Here is an 18,189-nt window from a genome sequence, read left to right as displayed (position 1 = left end):
TGGTCATAAAGTCTATTTTTTCTGGTATGAGTATGGCCATCCCTACTCTGTTTAGGCTCCTATGTATGTGGAATATCTTTTCTCTTACTTTCTCTTTTAGTCTGTGTAGATCTTTAGATCTAAAGTGAAGCTCTTGGGACTTCCTTGGTAGTCCAGTTGTTGGGGCTCCACGCTCCCAATGCAGGGGGCCTGGATTGGATCCCTGGTCAGGGAGCTGGATCCCGCATGCTGCAACTAAAAGATCCTGCATGTTGCAACTAAAAGGATCCTGCATGTCGCAACTAAAAGGATCCTGCATGTCGCAGCTAAAGATCCCACATGCTACAATGAAGGTCTTGTGCATGACAGTGAAGATCCTGCACACTGTTGCTCAGCCAAATTAAAAAAATAAAAAGTGAAGATCTTGCAGATGGAATATAGTTGGATCCTTTTTTTAAAAAAATATATCTGGTCAATCTATGTCTTTTAATTAGGGTGTTTAATCCATTTACATTTAGAGTTGTTACTGATATGTAGTTACTACTATTGCCATTAAATTTTTTTTCCTGTATGTCTCGTAGCTTTATTGACCATCCGTTCTTCCCTTGCTGCTTTATTTTTGTTTCGTTGATTTGTTTCATTATGTATTTTGATTTTCTTCTCATTTACCTTTGTGTATATTATATATTTTTATGGTTACCATTGTAACTATATAACATGTCTTGAAGTTGACCTATATTTTAAACCAATAAAAACTTACCTTTAATTACATATAAAAATGTTACTTCTTTACCTCTCTGTCCCCTGTTTTATGTTATTGATGGCATAAATTACCTCTTTTTGTACTGTGCATTTATTAATACAGATTTATGATTATTTTAATCCTCTTGTTTAAAAATTCCATGCCACTTTTACACACCTACATGGCAATACTACAAGATTCTGTATTTCTCTATACATTTACCTTTATCAGGGAGTTATATTGCTCTTCATTGTACTTTTGTTTCAACTTGAAGTATTTTTTTCAGCATTTTCTTGTAGAACAAGTCTACTGTTGATGAACAACCTCAGCTTTTGTTTATCTTTGAAACTCTTAATTTATCCTTCTTTTTGAAGTATAATTTGGCTCAGTATAGTATTCTTTTTTAAAATTTTAATAACAAATTTTATTTAATTCAATATATCCAAAATATTATCACCTCAACTTGTAATAAATATGATTATTAATAAGACATGTTACATTTTTTACTCCTATGATATTTTTGAAATCTGGTGTGTATTTTACACTTACATCTCAATTTATTTTATTTTATTTTTAAATTAATTTTTATTGGAGTATAGTTGATTTAAAATATTGTGTTAGTTGCTGCTGTACAGCAAAGTGAATCCGCTATATGTATACATATATACCCTCTTTTTTGGGATTTCCTTCCCATTTAGGTCACCACAGAGCACTGAGTAGAGTTCCCTGTGTTATACAGCAGGTTCTCATTAGTTATCTATTTCATACATAGTGTATATATGTCAATCCCATTCTCCCAATTCATCCCATCCCCCCTCCCCTCTCTGGTATCCATATGTCTGTTCTCTACATCTGTATCTCTATTTCTGCTTTGCAAATAAGTTTATCCATATCATTTTTCTACATTCCACATATAAGCAATATTATGCAATATTTGCTTTTCTCTTTCTGACTTACTTCACTGTGTATGACAGTCTCTAGGTCTATCCATGTCTCTGCAAATTGCAGTTTCATTCCATTTTATGGCTGAGTAATATTCCACTGTATATATGTACCACATCTTCTTTATCCATTCTTCTGTTGATGGACATTTAGGTTGCTTCCATGTCCTGGCTATTGTAAATAGTGCTGCAGTGAACATTGGGGTGCATGTATCTTTTTGAAGTATGGTTTTCTCTGGGTATATGCCTAGGAGTGGGATTGTGGGGTCATATGGTATAGTATATAGTATAGTATATAGAATGCATATAGTATTCTTGATTGAAAGTTTTTTTCAGCTCTTTGAACATATCATTCTCCTCACTTCTAGCCTACAAAGTTTCTGCTGAGAAATTCACTGATAGTCTAACAGGAACACATTGCTTTTTCTCTTGCTGCTTTCTAGATTCTATATTCTTCTGTGATATTTGACAGTTCGATTATGGTGTGTCTCAGTGTGTGTCTCTTTGGATGTATCCTGACTAGAGTTCTCTGCGATTCTTGAATTTGTATGTCCATTTACTTCCTCAGATTTGGGAAGTTTTTGGCCATTATTTCTTGAAACAGGCTGTCTGCCCTATTCTCACATTCTTCTTCTTCTCAGACTCCCATATGTGTATGTTGTTCCATTTGATGTTGTCCCATAAGTTTTTTAGAATCTCTTCACTTTTAATTCTTTTTTCTTTTTGCTCCTCTGGCTTGGTAATGTAGAAACTATTGTATTCAAGTTCACTGATTCTTTCTTCTGCCTGGCAAGTCAGCTGTTGATTGTCTAAGTGAAATTTTCAATTCAGTTATTGTATTCTTCTGTTCCAGGATTTATTCTTTTCTTTTCTTTTTCTGATTTTTTTATTGGAGTATAATTGCTTTACAATTTTGTGTTAGTTTCTGCTGTACAATGAAGTGAATCAGCTATATGTATACCTATATCACCTCCCTCTTGGACCTCCCTCCTACCCCCCACCCCATCCCTCCATCTAGGTTGTCACAGAGCACTGAGCTGTGCTCCCTGTGCTCTATAGCAGGTTCCCACTAGTTATCTATTTTACACATGGTAGTGTATTTATGTCAAATCTAATCTCCCAATTCGTCCCACCTTCCCCTTCCCCACCATGTCCACATGTCCTTTCTCTACCTCTATGTTTCTATTCCTGCCCTGCAAATAGGTTCATCTGTACCATTATTCTAGATTCCACATATATGCATTAATAAACAATATTTGTTTTTCTCTTTCTGGCTTACTTCACTCGGTATGACAGACTCTAGGTCCATCCACATCTCTACAAATGACCCAATTTCGTTCCTTGTTAAATGCAGCACATGGGCTTTATCTAGTCGTGGTGAGCAGGAGATACTCTTTGTTGTGGTGCGCAGGCTTCTCATTGTGGTGACTTCTTTTGTTGCAGAGCACAGCCTCTAGGCACCCGGGCTTCAGTAGTTGTAGCACATGGGCCCAGTAGTTGTGGCTCATGGGCTCTAGAGTGCAGGCTCAGTAGTTGTGGTGCATGGGTTCAGTTGCTCCACAGCATGTGGGATCTTCCTGGACCAGGGCTTGAACCCGTGTCCCCTGCATTGTCAGGCGGATTCTTAACTACTGCACCACCAGGGAAGCCCTCATTCCTTTTTACGGCTGAGTAATATTCCATTGTATATATGTACCACATCTTCTTTATCCACTTATCTGTCGTTGGACGTTTAGGTTGTTTCCATGTCCCGGCTATTGTAAACAGTGCTGCAATTAACATTGGCGTACGTGTGTTCTTTTGAATTATGGTTTTCTCAGGGTATATACCCAGTAGTGGGATTGCTGGGTCATATGGTAGTTCTATTTTTAGCTTTCTAAGGAACCTCCATACTGTTCTCCATAGTGACTGTATCAATTTACATTGCCACCAGCAGTGCAAAAGTGTTCCCTTTTCTCCACGCCCTCTCCAGCATTTATTGTTTGTAGAATTTTTGGTGATGTCCATTCTGACTGGTGTGAGGTGATACCTCATTTTGGTTTTGATTTGCATTTCTCTAATAGTTAGTGATGTTGAGCATCTTTTCATGTGCCTCTTGGCCATCTGTATGTCTTCTGTAGTGAAATGCCTATTTAGGTCTTCCACCCATTTTGTAATTGGGCTTTTTTTTTTTCTTTTGATATAGAGCTCCATGAGCTGTTTGTATATTTTGGAGATTAATCCTTTGTCTGTTGTCCCGTTTGCAAATATTTTCTCCCATTCTGAGGCTTGTCTTCTTATCTTACTTATGGTTTCTTTTGCTGTGCAAAAGCTTTGAAGTTTCATTAGGTCCCATTCATTTATTTTTGTTTTTATTTTCATTACTCCTGGAGGTGGATCAAAAAAGGTTTTGCTGCGATTTATGTCAAAGAGTGTTCTGCCTATGTTTTCCACTAAGAATTTTATAGTGTCCAGCCTTACATTTAGGCATTTAATCCATTTGGATTTTATTTTTTTGTGTATGGTATTAGGTAGTATTCTAATTTCATTCTTATTTATTTATTTATTATTTATTTTTGGCTGCATTGGGTCTTTGTTGCTGTGCATGGACTTCCTCTAGTTGTGGCAAGTGGGGGCTACTCTTTGTTGCAGTGCGTGGGCTTCTCATTGTGGTGGCTTCTCTTGTTGTGGAGCACGGGCTCTAGGTGTGCAGGCTTCAGTAGTTGTGGCACACAGGCTCAGTAGTTGTGGCACATGGGCTCAGTTGATCTGCAGCATGTGGGATCTTACTGGACCAGGGCTCGATCCCGTGTCCCCTGCATTGCCAAGTGGGTTCTTAACCCCTGTGTCACCAGGGAAGCCCTTAATTTCATTCTTTTACATGTAGCTGTCCAGTTTTCCAAACACTACTTATTGAAGAGGCTGTCTTTTCTCCGTTGTATGTTCTTGCCTCCTTTTTCATAAGTTAGGTGACCATATGTGCATGGATTTATCTCTGGGATTTCTATCCTGTTCCATTGATCTATATTTCTGTTTTTGTGCCAGTACCATACTGTCTTGATTACTGTAGCTTTGTAGTATAGTCTGAAGTCAGGGAGCATGATTCCTCCAGCTCTGTTTTTCTTTCTCAAGACTGCTTTTGATATTCAATGTCTTTTGTGTTTCCATACAAATTGTAAAATTTTTTGTTCTAATTCTGTGAAGAATGCCATTGGTAGTTTGATAGGGATTGCGTTGAATCTGTAGATTGCTTTGGGTAGTATAGTCATTTTCACAATATTCATTCTTCCAGTCCAAGAACATGGTATATTTTTCCATCTGTTTATGTCATCTTTGATTTCTTTCATCAGTGTTTTATAGTTTTCTGAATACAAGTCTTTTGCCTCCTCAGGTAGGTTTATTCCTAGGTATTTTATTCTTTTTGTTGTGATGGTAAATGGGATTGTTTCCTTAATTTCTCTTTCTGATTTTTCATTGTTTGTGTTTAGGAATGCAAGAGATTTCTGTGCATTAATTTTGTATCCTGCAACCTTACTAGATTCATTGATTAGTTCTAGAAGTTTTCTGGTGGCATCTTTAGGATTTTCTATTTATAATATCATGTCATCTGCAAACAGTGATAGTTTTCCTTTCCTTTTCCAGTTTGGATTCGTTTTATTTTTTTTTCCTTCTCTGATTGTCATGGTTAGCACTTTCTAAACTATGTTGAATAAGAGTGGCGATAGGGGACATCCTTGTCTTGTTCTTGATTTTAATCCAAATGCTTTCAGTTTTTCACCATTGAGAGTGATGTTTGCTGTGGGTTTGTCATATATAGTCTTTATTATGTTGAGGTAAGTTCCCTCTATTCCCACTTTCTGGAGAGTTTTTATCATAAATGGGTGTTTTGGGTTTGTTTTTGTTGGTCTTTTTCTTCTGTTTCCCGCCTGGAGTAGTTCCTTTAGCACTTGTTGTAAAGTTCTTTTGGTGGTGCTGAATTCTCTTAGCTTTTGCTTGTCTGTAAAGTTTTTGATTTCTTTGTCGAATCTGAATGATATCCTTGCTGGGTAGAGTAATCTTGATTGTAGGTTTTTCTCTTTCATCACTTTAAGTATATCCTGCCCCTCCCTTCTGGCCTGGAGAGTTTCTCTGAATAATCAGCTGATAACCTTATGGGGATTCCTTTTTATGTTATTTTTTGCTTTTCCCTGGCTGCTTTTAATATTTTTCTTTGAATTTAATTTTTGTTAGTTTGATTAATATGTGTCTTGGTGTGTTTCTCCTAGGGTTTATCCTGTATGGGACTCTCTGTGCTTCCTGGACTTGGGTGACTATTTCCTTCCCCATGTTAGGGAAGTTTCCCACTATAATCTCTTTGAATATTTTCTCAGACCTTTTCTTTTTCTCTTCTTCTTCTGGGACCCCTATAATTCGAATGTTGGTATGTTTAGAGTTGTCTCAGAAGTGTCTGAGAATGTCTTCAATTCTTTTCATTCTTTTTTGTTTATTCTGCTCCTCGGCTGTCATTTCCACCATCCTGTCTTCCAGCTCAGTTATTCATTCTTCTACTTTAGTTATTCTGTTATTGATTCCTTCTAGTGTATTTTTCACTTCAGTTATTGTGTTGTTCATGTCTGTTTGTTTGTTCTTTAGTTCTTCTAGATCTTTGTTAAACATCTCTTGTATTTTCTTGATCTGTGCCTCCATTCTATTTCTGGGATTCTGGATCATCTTTACAATCATTAGTCTGAATTCTTTTTCAGGTAGGTTGTCTATTTCTTCATTTATTTGGTCTTGTAGGTTTTTACCTGGCTCCTTCATCTATGACATATCTTTTTGTCATCTCATTTTTTTTTTTGATAGGTGGGATTGTGTTCCTGTCTTAGTGGTTGTTTGGCCTGGGGCTTCCAGCACTGGAGTTCATAGGCTGTTGGGTAGAGCTGGGTCTTTGTACCAGGATGAGGACCTCTGGGAGACCTCATTCCAATGAATCTTCCCTGGAGTCTGAGGTTAGTCCAGTGGTTCAGACTTGGAGCTCCCACTGCAGGAGCTCAGGCCCGACCCCCAGATCGTGAACCAAGTTCCTGCAAGCTGCGTGGGGTAGCAAAAAAAAAAAAAAAGAAGAGCAGAACAATAACAAAGAGTAAAAAATAAAATAAGATTAGAAAACTAACAGATACATTAGAAAAAATAAATAAAAATATAGATGAAACAACAACTGGGAGGTAAAACAGAACAGCAATAGCAAAAAAGAGTTGGAATAAAAAGAAAGGTGAAAAAAGCCTTGACGGTGGGGAGGCAGGGCTTAGGCAGGGGCAGAGTTTAGGTAGTGGGCGGGGCCTATGCTTAAGACACACAGGGCCAGAAAAGGCTCTGGGGTGGTGGGGGGTGGGGCTTAGGCTTAATGCAGCAGGAGGGGCCCAGGAGTGCCTGTGACCTTGGAGGGCAGAGGGCCAGGTTCAGGATCCCAGCAGGCTCCCTGGGCCCGAGTGGGCAGGGAAACACTAGGCACGTTCTGCCTGATCCTCTGATCTTGGAGGGTCCCTCCCTGTTGGCCTCTCCTCTTCTTCCGGTCCTCCCTCCTATGATCCTAGGACCCTGGTCGCTGGAGGGGGCCCCGATAGGTGGAGGACCTGGCTGGGCACCCCAGCAGGCTTCCTGGGGCCTGATTAGGCAGCAGAAATGCTAGGCAAGTTCCCCCCCGATCCACCGAGCCTCCAAGGGTCCCTACAGTTGTAGGAACCCCTCCCATCTCCCAGCCGCCCCTCAGGGGTGCTGGTCCTCTCCAGCCTCCACTTCTCTTCCCCCCTCACTCCCCCACCACGTCCTTCCTGGTCGCTCGGGGCTTCCTCCTGTCTCCTTGTGTGTCGAGTTCCCCCACCAGTGTCCGGCAAACTCCGCATCCTCCCATGCTGCCATCTTGACTGCCTCTCTAGAATTTATTCTTTCCTTCTACATAGTTTCTATTTCTTTGTTTATAGTCTCACTTTGCTCATGCATAATTTTCCTGATTTCATTTAGTTGCCTATTTGTGCCCTCTTTTAATTCATTGAGCATCCTTATTATGATTATTTTGAATTCTTAGTTTGGTAATTCATAAATCTATATTTCTTTAGGATTGGTGTCTGGAGATTTAATTTGTTTCCTTGAATAGGTTATGTTTCCCTCTTTCTTTTTATGTCTTGTTATCTTCTGGTGACACACTGGAATTTGAACTCAGCTACCTATCCCATCTTTGCAGTCTGCTGTCCTACATGAAGGCCCTTTTCCAATCACCCCTCAGAGCCATTCTAGGTACATCATTAAATTATACTTCTTTTTCTACCTCGTTACCCGTTCAACACAGATGAGCAGTTACCAGTGTACAGCACAGTGACACAGACTTCCTTTGTCTGGGATTTGGACATTGGAACTAATCCCTTTGTCTTCCTATCTGGATCTATCTTTCATCCCAGGTCCTCTGTAGCCAGGTCCTATGTTCCTCGTAAAGTTGGAAATCTCTCACTCTGCTTTTATACTCCAGATTGAGGTTGGGCTCAGTCTAGGTCTCCTATCAGTGAGGGAGCAAGTTCCCTACAGTGTGGTTTTATGTGATGCTGTTGGTTTTTGGGGTGCTGCTTCCCAGGCATTGACTAGGCAGTGTTCCACCATCCTGAGAAGCAACACTTCCCTCAGGCACCCTGAACTCCTGGATTGCAAATATGTCATTTTGTCCATTGTGGAGTTGGGTTTTCCAGACTAAATATTTTTAGGCCTGCTTTTGACATACCCGTGCATATAGTGGTTTTGTTTTTATTGAATGTTCAGAGGTCATCTTTTTAGCAGCAGAATCTAGGAAACACCTAAACTCTATGAGTGTGTGTATCTGTATGTGTATTTGTGTGTGTGTGTGTGTGTGTGTGTGTGTGTGTGAGAGAGAGAGAGAGAGAGAGAGAGAGAGAAGAGAGAGAGGCTATATCTAAAATAGGATAGCAATTTTATTCTACTGTTGCCTTATGAGGATTAAATAAAATAACAAAGTGTCTGGCAATCATCAATACTGCATGCCAAGCTTTATCCAGGATGCTGAATGAGACTCTATCACTGTGGCTGGACCATCTACACAGGATGTGCAGGAGAGATGGTCCAAGACTAGCTCTGTCATCAGTAGCCTAACACCTACTGAGACAGTATATAAAAGGAGGCTGCGTGAGGAATCATATGAGAGATTAGAGCAGGGATTTCTTTACAGCATGGATTGTGGAAATGCTTAGGGGAGGGAAGAGGAGTTCACCCCACCTCAGGTTGACTGAGGGGTTTTAGGAGGACCCTTAAGCTGGACATGTGTCCCTGGAAGTTTCACTCTTTCACACCCAAACAAGTGTAGGTGAGGGGCTGGCTGGCTGTTTGAACTGCAGTTTGTAGTTCCCTGGGGGATATCTCAGAGGGAATCACAACAGTGCTATTTGAAAAAATTATATTTGGACTTCTCCACCCACTACTGGCTACCACTGTGTCACTGAAGGGGAAAAATGGAAAGGAAAATGGTTAGGAAGTTCTCTTTTCTGTTCCCTCTTTCTCAGTCTTGGGGGATCCAGAGACAGCAGTGAGAGGAAGAATGAATGGAAGAGAAGCTGGGAAATGGTGAAGAAGCCTACTCATCACTCAGCACCACACAGGTTTCCCACTTGGGGCTGGTCTATCTGTGGGAGTGGAAACTACTGAATGAGAGATTGCAATTTTTATAACCTGAATAATATGTAATGACTATTACCCATTAGGGGGATGATTTGTTAGATCTTATTTGAAAGGTTATTGTGAGGGAGAATGAAGTGGTTTTCTCCTTGAACCCTACTGAGTCCAGTATGTCCAATAAATTTGTTACAGTAACAGGAACACAAAGGGAGTCTGTTTAAGAGGTTCGGGTAAAATTCACCTGGATAGAGGCGGGGAAAAGTCATTTGTGTAGACTCTCCCTGTCTACCTTTGTCTTGATCTGCAATGTCAGAGACCTCTGGGTTTAGCTCCCCAATACTCCTGTTCTGTCCCTCATCCTACTCACAGGGCCATCCTGGGAGTAGGGTCCACAGTAGCAGCAACCAGGGGCAGTAATGTGGGTTGCCTGGATGTGGCCAGCCATGGTACCTGGAATCCCATGTTCTGATAACCAGAAGATTTACCCTGAGAAAGGAGCAAGGGCAGGACAGTGCCTGGGGCCAGAGACTAGACAGGAAAGGATTTCAGCCCTACCCCTCACAGGAGGTGAAGTAAAGGGCTGCTTCTTCCCAGCCTTCCCCCCCTGGAAACTAGGCGAAGGCACATGACAATATCCCACGTCAGAAAATTGCCTTTCTGGGCTTCCCTGGTGGCGCAGTGGTTGAGAGTCCGCCTGCCGATGCAGGCGACACGGGTTCATGCCCCGGTCCGGGAAGATCCCACATGCCGTGGAGTGGCTGGGCCCGTGAGCCATGGCCGCTGAGCCTCCGCGTCCGGAGCCTGTGCTCCGCAACGGGAGAGGCCACAACAGTGAGAGGCCCGCGTACCGCAAAAAAAAAAAAAAAGAAAAAGAAAATTGCCTTTCTGCCACAAGGGAAATGACAGACGTTGGTGAGCCCTAGATTTGAGCCTAGAACTATCTCATTGTCAAGCCTTCCTTACTGTCAAGTACTCATTGCTGTCTTCCCAAAAGAATGATTTTCCTAAACATTATGGTTTCCTAGAAACTTCTAGTCACAGATCATGGGATAAGCTGGAGGAGCTGGCAGGACCAGGGAACTTTCTCTGCAGTCCTAGACTGAGGATTCTCTCTTCTTTTCCTCCCATTCTGTCTCCTGCCTTCTTTTTACCCTTCCCTGCATTCCTTCTTTCACCTATTCAGCATGAAAGACTGTATTGTAGTCATTCATTCATTCACTCCACAAATATTGAGCACCCATTATGTACCAGGTTCTCGGTGCTTAGGAATTACCAGTGGACCAAACAGACAAAACTCGCTGCCTTCTTGGAGTTTACATTTTAGGGAGTAGGGGGAAAGGCAAGCAATACATAATAAATAATAAATAAAACAGATAAGTAAATGATGGAGTGTGTTAGAAAGTGATAAGTCCTATGAAAAAAGCATAGAGAAAGGAAAAGGAGATGAGGTGAGCCCATGGGAGTCCAGGTAAGGACTTTGTAGTTTTCTCTCAGTGACGAGAGCAGCTATCACAAGGTTTTGAGCAGAGAAGGGACAGGATCAGGCTTTTGTTTAAAAGTATCCCCTGCTGGCTCTATTGAGAATGGATGAGGCAAGGACAGAAGCAGGGAGACCAGTGAGGCGCTAATTGCAACAATCTGGAAAAGAGGGTGGTGGGTGAATCTAAGCAGTGGAGATGGAGAGACGTGGTTGGATTCTGGATGTGTTTTAAGGTAGAATCAACAAGATTTCTGATAGGAAGTATGCGGGTTGAGAGACAAGAGGAGTCAAGGATGCCTCCTAGATTTTTGGTCAAACACCTGGACGAAGGGGGTTCCCAATTACTGAAATGAGGAAGCCTATGGGTGTAGCAGCTTTTAGGGGGATGAGAAGAAGGTCAGTTTTGAAATATTAAATTTGCTTTCTAAGTGGAGCTACTGAGTAGGTAGTTAGTTATAATATTTAAGACAGAGGTCCCAGATGGAAGAATAACTTTAGGAGTTCTTGGGTTATCAATGGTATTTAAGGTCACTGACGTAGACAAGAGGATCAAAGGAGAGTATATGGTCATTAAGAGTGAGGGAGTTTGAACTAGACTGCCTGGGTTCAAATCCCAGTCAGTCACTTACCATTTACGTGAACTAGGGCAAGTTACTGAAACTTTGTGTCCCTCAGCTGTGAAATGAAGATAGTTATTGGCCACACTGCATCTGCTCTTTGTGAAGACAAAGAATTCATACATGTAAAGCATTCAAAACAAAGTCTGGCACACAATAAGCTCCCAGTACATGTTAGCTGGTTATTGGTTTTATAACAGATATGAGTTTTTCCATTACAAAAGAATGTCACTATTTTAAAAAAATATTGGAAATAATTTCAGTATTAAAGACAGTCTGCAAGTATAGTACAAAGAACTATTTTTTTCAGAAACATCTGTGAATAAATAGTTGACACTTTGCCTTATCATCCCTAAATATTTGTGTGTATTTCCTACAAATAAGGACATTCTCTTGCATTGTCACAATACCTTCTAAATCAGGAACACTGAAATATTACTATCATCTTATCTTCAGATCCCCTCCTAGTTTTGCCAATTGTCCCAAGATGTCTTTTGGGATCCAATTTTGGCCAGACCTGTTTCTGCTGCTGTCACGGAGAGCATCTGGGGAGAACTTTGCTGACCACTGAGAAGATGACGAACTCAAGCTATTGGAGTGAGATGAGCAGCAGCAGCTGTGGGACTCAGCAGTCCCCAGAGGTGCTGCAGTGCCAGCCCCAGAATTACCACTCCTACCATCAGTCAAGCCAAGCCCAGCAGCCTCCAGAAAAAATGTTGTGTATGAGTGACTGAGGACTTACAGTGGGCCCATGAACAAGGTGGTTCAGGAGTTGGACCCCATCAGCTCATGGGAAGTGCTCTCCCCTCTCAAAACTACCTCCCCCTACAAAAGCTTGGTTTGGAGTGACCATTCCCAGGAACTTCATTCTCCAACTCTGAAAATATCTACTTGTGCCCCAAGCACTCTACATACAACCCCAAATACTGAACAGGAACTCCATTCTCCAACAGTGAGAGTCACTACATATCCACAGACCATTTTTAGGTGATATATAGTGCAAAATCCTGAACAGGAACCACTGTCTCCATTCCTAAGAGGAGGCCATTTCTTTCCAGGAGATAATGTTATTTATGAAAAAACCATAAGAAAAGTGGAAAAGCTAAATATGGATCAGGAATGCTATCCTCAGGTTCAGCCATCATCACATTGTCCAACAGCCCCAGATCATCCACTCTCCACACTGTCAACAATCACATTCTAGCCAGCAAATCCAAACCATCACAGGAAGTGATTCAATTTCTACAAACACTGGAATTGAACTGTGTCATGGTGGCTCAAACCAGGCACATGAGCAGGTGATAATTCAGGATGATGGCCGTGAAAAATTGACCCCCAAGTATTTTGGAGAGTTGCTTGCTGATCTAAGCTGTAAAAATACAGACCTTATTAGAACATATGCAGAGAACTGGAGGAAGCAAACAGGACTTTGAGTCTACAGATGAGTCAGAAGACATTGAATCAGTGATTCCAAAAGGACTGTAAGAACTTACAAAACAGCAACTTCTCTGTGCTGCAGATGAGGGGTATGTCTGATAAATCACTACGGCTAGTGATGTCCACATTCAGCAACATACAGGAGGAGCGAGGACATCTTCACAATGACTTGACATCACTGGAAAATGACAAGATAAGACTTGAGAAAGACTTGGCATTCAAAGAAACTCAAATAAAAGAGTCTGAAGAACTCTTGGCATCAGTGAGAGCAAATAATCACCAGCAGCAGCAAGGACTTCAAGACTCAACCTCAAAATGCCAAGCAAAGTGCCAAGCATTGGAAGAAAACAATCTCTCTCTTCAGCGTATGTTATCAGACATAGAATATAGACTAAAAGAACTGGAATACTGTAAGCATAATTTAGAGCAAGAGAAGAAAAATCTTAGAATGCAAGTTTCTGAGACTTGCACAGGCCCAATGCTGCAGGCTAAAATGGATGAGATTGGCAACCATTACATGGAGATGGTAAAAAACTTAAGAACGGAGAAAGACAGAGAGATCCGCAAACTAAAGACTCAATTAAATCAGTACCAAAAAGATGTTTCAAGAAGAGAAGGAAGTTTCAGTGACTTCTAATTCAAGATTCATGATCTGACAAGCTTGCAGGAAGACAAGGATTCCCTTATAAAGTGTCAGTCAGAGGAACTCTCGAAATTGAGACAAGAAATATATTCATCTCATAACTGACCTTTCAGTGGTGGAGGGACAACTATTAACACTAGAAAGTACGGAACACAATATCCAATCCTAGGCCTCCTGTATAATAACTATGAATATATACCACCAGGGAGTGACACACAGACTATTGTGATTGAGAAACGGAAGACAAATGGACTTGTCCATGAATGAATCTCCAGCTCAAAGGAATTTTTTGTGTGTCTTCACTAGTACTTTGTTATTTTTCCATAACTAAAGCCAATCAATATTTTGAATCATGCTACTACTTAGCAAGTCTAATGGAATCAATTAGCTATAAAAATGACTGTTTATCCAGCCATTTACAAGGCCTGACTCCTTTCTATCACACTTTTGTATTCAGTATAGCAACGCACCAATTATTAAAACTCAATTACAGACACTGTAGGACTTAATCCACTATTTTTCAATAGGGTGCTCCCTAGACACTGAATTAATTTGTTGGGGTAGAGATTTTACAAGTTATTCCATTAAAAGGTTTTCTATGGTATTAGATGTGCAATTTAGCTACAAGAGTAAATACTGTTTGTTTGTTTTTTTAACAACAACAACGAAAAGCAATATTATAGAATTTTTAAAACCCAGTTTATTTTTTTTTATTTTATTTTTACCTCTTTATTGGAGTATAATTGCTTTACAATGGTGTGTTAGCTTCTGCTTTATAACAAAGTGAATCAGTTATACATATACATATGTTCCCATAGCTCTTCCCTCTTGCATCTCCCTCCCTCTCACCCGCCCTATCCCACCCCTCTAGGTGGTCACAAAGCACCGAGCTGATCTCCCTGTGCTATGCGGCTGCTTCTTACTATCTATTTTACGTTTGGCAGTGGATATATATGTCCATGCCACTTTCTCACATTGTCACAGCTTCCCCTTCCCCTTCCCCATATCCTCAAGTCCATTCTCTAATAGGTCTGTGTCTTTATTCCTGTCTTACCCCTAGGTTCTTCATGACATTTTTTTTTTCTTAAATTCCATATATATGTGTTAGCATACAGTATTTGTCTTTCTCTTTCTGACTTACTTCACTCTGTATAACAGACTCTAGGTCCATCCACCTCATTACAAATAGCTCAATTTCGTTTCTTTTTATGGCTGAGTAATATTGCATTGTATATATGTGCCACATCTTCTTTATCCATTCATCCAATAATGGACACTTAGGTTGTTTCCATCTCCTGGCTATTGTAAATAGAGCTGCAATGAACATTTTGGTACAGGACTCTTTTTGAATTATGGTTTTCTCTGGGTATATGCCCAGCAGTGGGATTGCTGGGTCATATGGTAGTTCTACTTGTAGTTTTTTAAGGAACCTCCATACTGTTCTCCATAGTGGCTGTACCAATTCACATTCCTACCAGCAGTGCAAGAGGGTTCCCTTTTCTCCACACCCTCTCCAGCATTTATTGTTTCTAGATTTTTTGATGATGGCCATTCTGACTGGTGTGAGATGATATCTCATTGTAGTTTTGATTTGCATTTCTCTAATGATTAATGATGTTGAGCATCCTTTCATGTGTTTGTTGGCAGTCTGTATATCTTCTTTGGAGAAATGTCTATTTAGGTCTTCTGCCCATTTTTGGATTGGGTTGTTTGTTTTTTTGTTATTGAGCTGCATGAGCTGGTTGTAAATTTTGGAGATTAATCCTTTGTCAGTTGCTTCATCTGCAAATATTTTCTCCCATTCTGAGGGTTGTCTTTTGGTCTTGTTTATGGTTTCCTTTGCTGTGCAAAAGCTTTGAAGTTTCATTAGGTCCCATTTGTTTATTTTTGTTTTTATTTCCATTTCTCTAGGAGGTGGGTCAAAAAGGATCTTGCTGTGATTTATGTCATAGAGTGTTCTGCCTATGTTTTCCTCTAAGCGTTTGATAGTTTCTGGCCTTACATTTAGGTCTTTAATCCATTTTGAGCTTATTTTTGTGTATGGTGCTAGGGAGTGATCTAATTTCATACTTTTACACGTACCTGTCCCGTTTTCCCAGCACCACTTACAAAATTAATGCACAGAAATCTCTGGCATTCCTATACACTAATGATGAAAAATCTGAAAGTGAAATCAAGAAAACACTTCCATTTACCACTGCAACAAAAAGAATAAAATATCTAGGAATAAACCTACCTAAGGAGACAAAAGACCTGTATGCAGAAAATTATAAGACACTGATGAAAGAAATTAAAGATGATACAAATAGATGGAGAGATATGCCATGTTCTTGGATTGGAAGAATCAACATTGTGAAAATGACTCTACTACCCAAAGCAATCTACAGATTCAATGCAATCCCTATCAAACTACCACTGGCATTTTTCACAGAACTAGAACAAAAAATTTCACAATTTGTATGGAAACACAAAAGACCCCGAATAGCCAAAGCAATCTTGAGAATGAAAAACGGAGCTGAAGGAATCAAGTTCCCTGACTTCAGACTTTACTGCAAAGCTACAGTAATCAAGACAGTATGGTACTGGCACAAAAACAGAAAGATAGATCAATGGAACAGGATAGAAAGCCCAGAGATAAACCCACACACATATGGTCACCTTATCTTTGATAAAGGATGTAGGAATGTACAGTGGAGAAAGGACAGCCTCTTCATTAAGTGGTGCTGGGAAAAATCCCAGTTTAGAGTGGGCTTCAAGATGGCTGAGGAGTAAGACGTGGAGATCACCTTCCTCCCCACGAATACATCAAAAATACATCTACATGTGGAACAACTCCTACAGAACACCTACTGAACGTTGCAGAAGACCTCAGATTTCCCAAAAGGCAAGAAACTCCCCACATACCTGGGTAGGGCAAAAGAAAAAAGGAAAAACAGAGACAAAATAGGGACGGAACCTGCACCTCTGGGAGGGAGCTGTGAAGAAGGAAAAGTTTCTACACATTAGGAAAATCCTTCACTGGAGGAGACGGGGGTGGGGTGGGGAGGGTGGGCGGAGCGGGATGGGGGGTGGAGCTTCGGAGCCACAGAGGAGAGCGCAGCAACAAGGATGCAGAGGGCAAAGTGGAGAGATTCCCACACAGAGGATCACTCCGACCAGCTCTCAGCAGCCCAAGAGGCTTGTCTGCTCACCTGCGGGGGCAGGTGGGGACTGGGAGCTGAGGCTCGCACTTTGGAGGTCAAATGCCAGGGAGAGGACTGGGGTTGGCTGCACGAACACAGCCGGAAGGGGTCTAGAGCTCCACAGCTAGCCAGGATGGAGTCTGGGCAAAAGTTTGGAACAGCCTAAGAGCCAAGACCATTGCTTCAGGGTTGCTCGAGGAGAGGGGATTCAGAACACCGCCTAAACAAGCTCAAGAGACAGGGAAGAGCCATGGCTATCAGCGCGGACACCAGAGACGGGCATGAAATGCTAAGGCTGCTGCTGCAGCCACCAAGAAACCTGTGTGCAAGCCCAGGTCACTGTCCACACCCCCTCTCCTGGGAGCCTGTGCGGCCCGCCACTGCCAGCGTCCCGTGATCCAAGGACAATTTCCCCGGGAGAACACACAGCGCGCCTCAGGCTGTTGCAACGTCACGCCGGCCTCTGCCGGCTCGCCCCGAGTTCCGTAGCCCTCTCTTCCCGCAGCCTGAGTGAACCAGAACCCCCAATCAGCTGCTCCTTTAATCCCCTCCTGTCTGGGTGAAGATCAGACGCCAGAGGGCGACCTACATGCAGAGGCAGAGCCAAATCCAAAGCTGAACCCCAGGAGCTGTGCAAACGAAGAGAAAGGGAAATTTCTCCCAGCAGCCTCAGGAGCAGCGGATGAAATCACCACAAGCAACTTGATGTACCCTCCATCTGTGGAATACCTGAACAGACAATGAATCATCCCAAAACTGAGGCGGTGGACTTTGGGAGCAACTGTAGACTTGAGGTTTTCTTTCTTCATCTAATTTGTTTTCAGTTTTATGTTTATATTATTTTAGTATCTAGAGCTTATTATCATTGGTAGATTTGTTTATTGATTTGGTTGCTCTCTCTTCCTTTATATATATATATATATATATATATATACATATATATATATATTTCCTTTTTCTCTTTTTGTGAGTGTGTATGCTTCTTTGTGTGATTTTGTCTGTATAGGTTTGCTTTTACCATTTCTCCTAGCATTGTCTGGTTTTTTTTTAAACATCTTTATTGGAGTATAATTGCTTTACAATGGTGTGTTAGTTTCTGCTTTATAACAAAGTGAATCAGTTACACATATACATATGTCCCCATATCTCTTCCCTCTTGCGTCTCCCTCCCTCCCACCCTCCCTATCCCACCCCTCTAGGTGGTCACAAAGCACTGAGCTGATCTCACTGTGCTGTGCGGCTGCTTCCCACTATCTGTTTTACATTTGGTAGTGGATATATGTCCATGCCACTCTCTCACTTTGTCCCAGCTTACCCTTCTCCCTCCCCATATCCTCAAGTCCATTCTCTAGTAGGTCTGAGTTGTTATTCCCGTCTTGCCCCTAGGTTCTTCATGACCATTTTTTTTTCTTAGATTCCATATATATGTGTTAGCATACGGTATTTGTTTTTCCCTTTCTGACTTACTTCACTCTGTATGACAGACTCTAAGTCCATCCACCTCACTACAAATAACTCAATTTCGTTTCTTTTTAT

At 41.2% G+C, this 18,189-nt stretch overlaps 1 pseudogene; it reads left to right on the top strand.

Moving 5' to 3' along the window:
* Nucleotides 1-11,956: 11,956 nt before the first annotated feature.
* On the top strand, nucleotides 11,957-13,928 carry LOC111184360 (protein POF1B pseudogene; annotated as a pseudogene).
* The last annotated feature ends 4,261 nt before the right edge of the window (nucleotides 13,929-18,189 follow it).

The sequence above is a fragment of the Delphinapterus leucas genome, chromosome 15 (assembly GCF_059928025.1).
Source record: "Delphinapterus leucas isolate spDelLeu-1000000601 "Yukka" chromosome 15, BTC_Dleu_Yukka2, whole genome shotgun sequence".
Lineage (NCBI taxonomy): Eukaryota > Metazoa > Chordata > Mammalia > Artiodactyla > Monodontidae > Delphinapterus > Delphinapterus leucas.
Note: the sequence above shows the minus strand (reverse complement) of the source record. Positions and strands in the feature narration are given on the sequence as shown.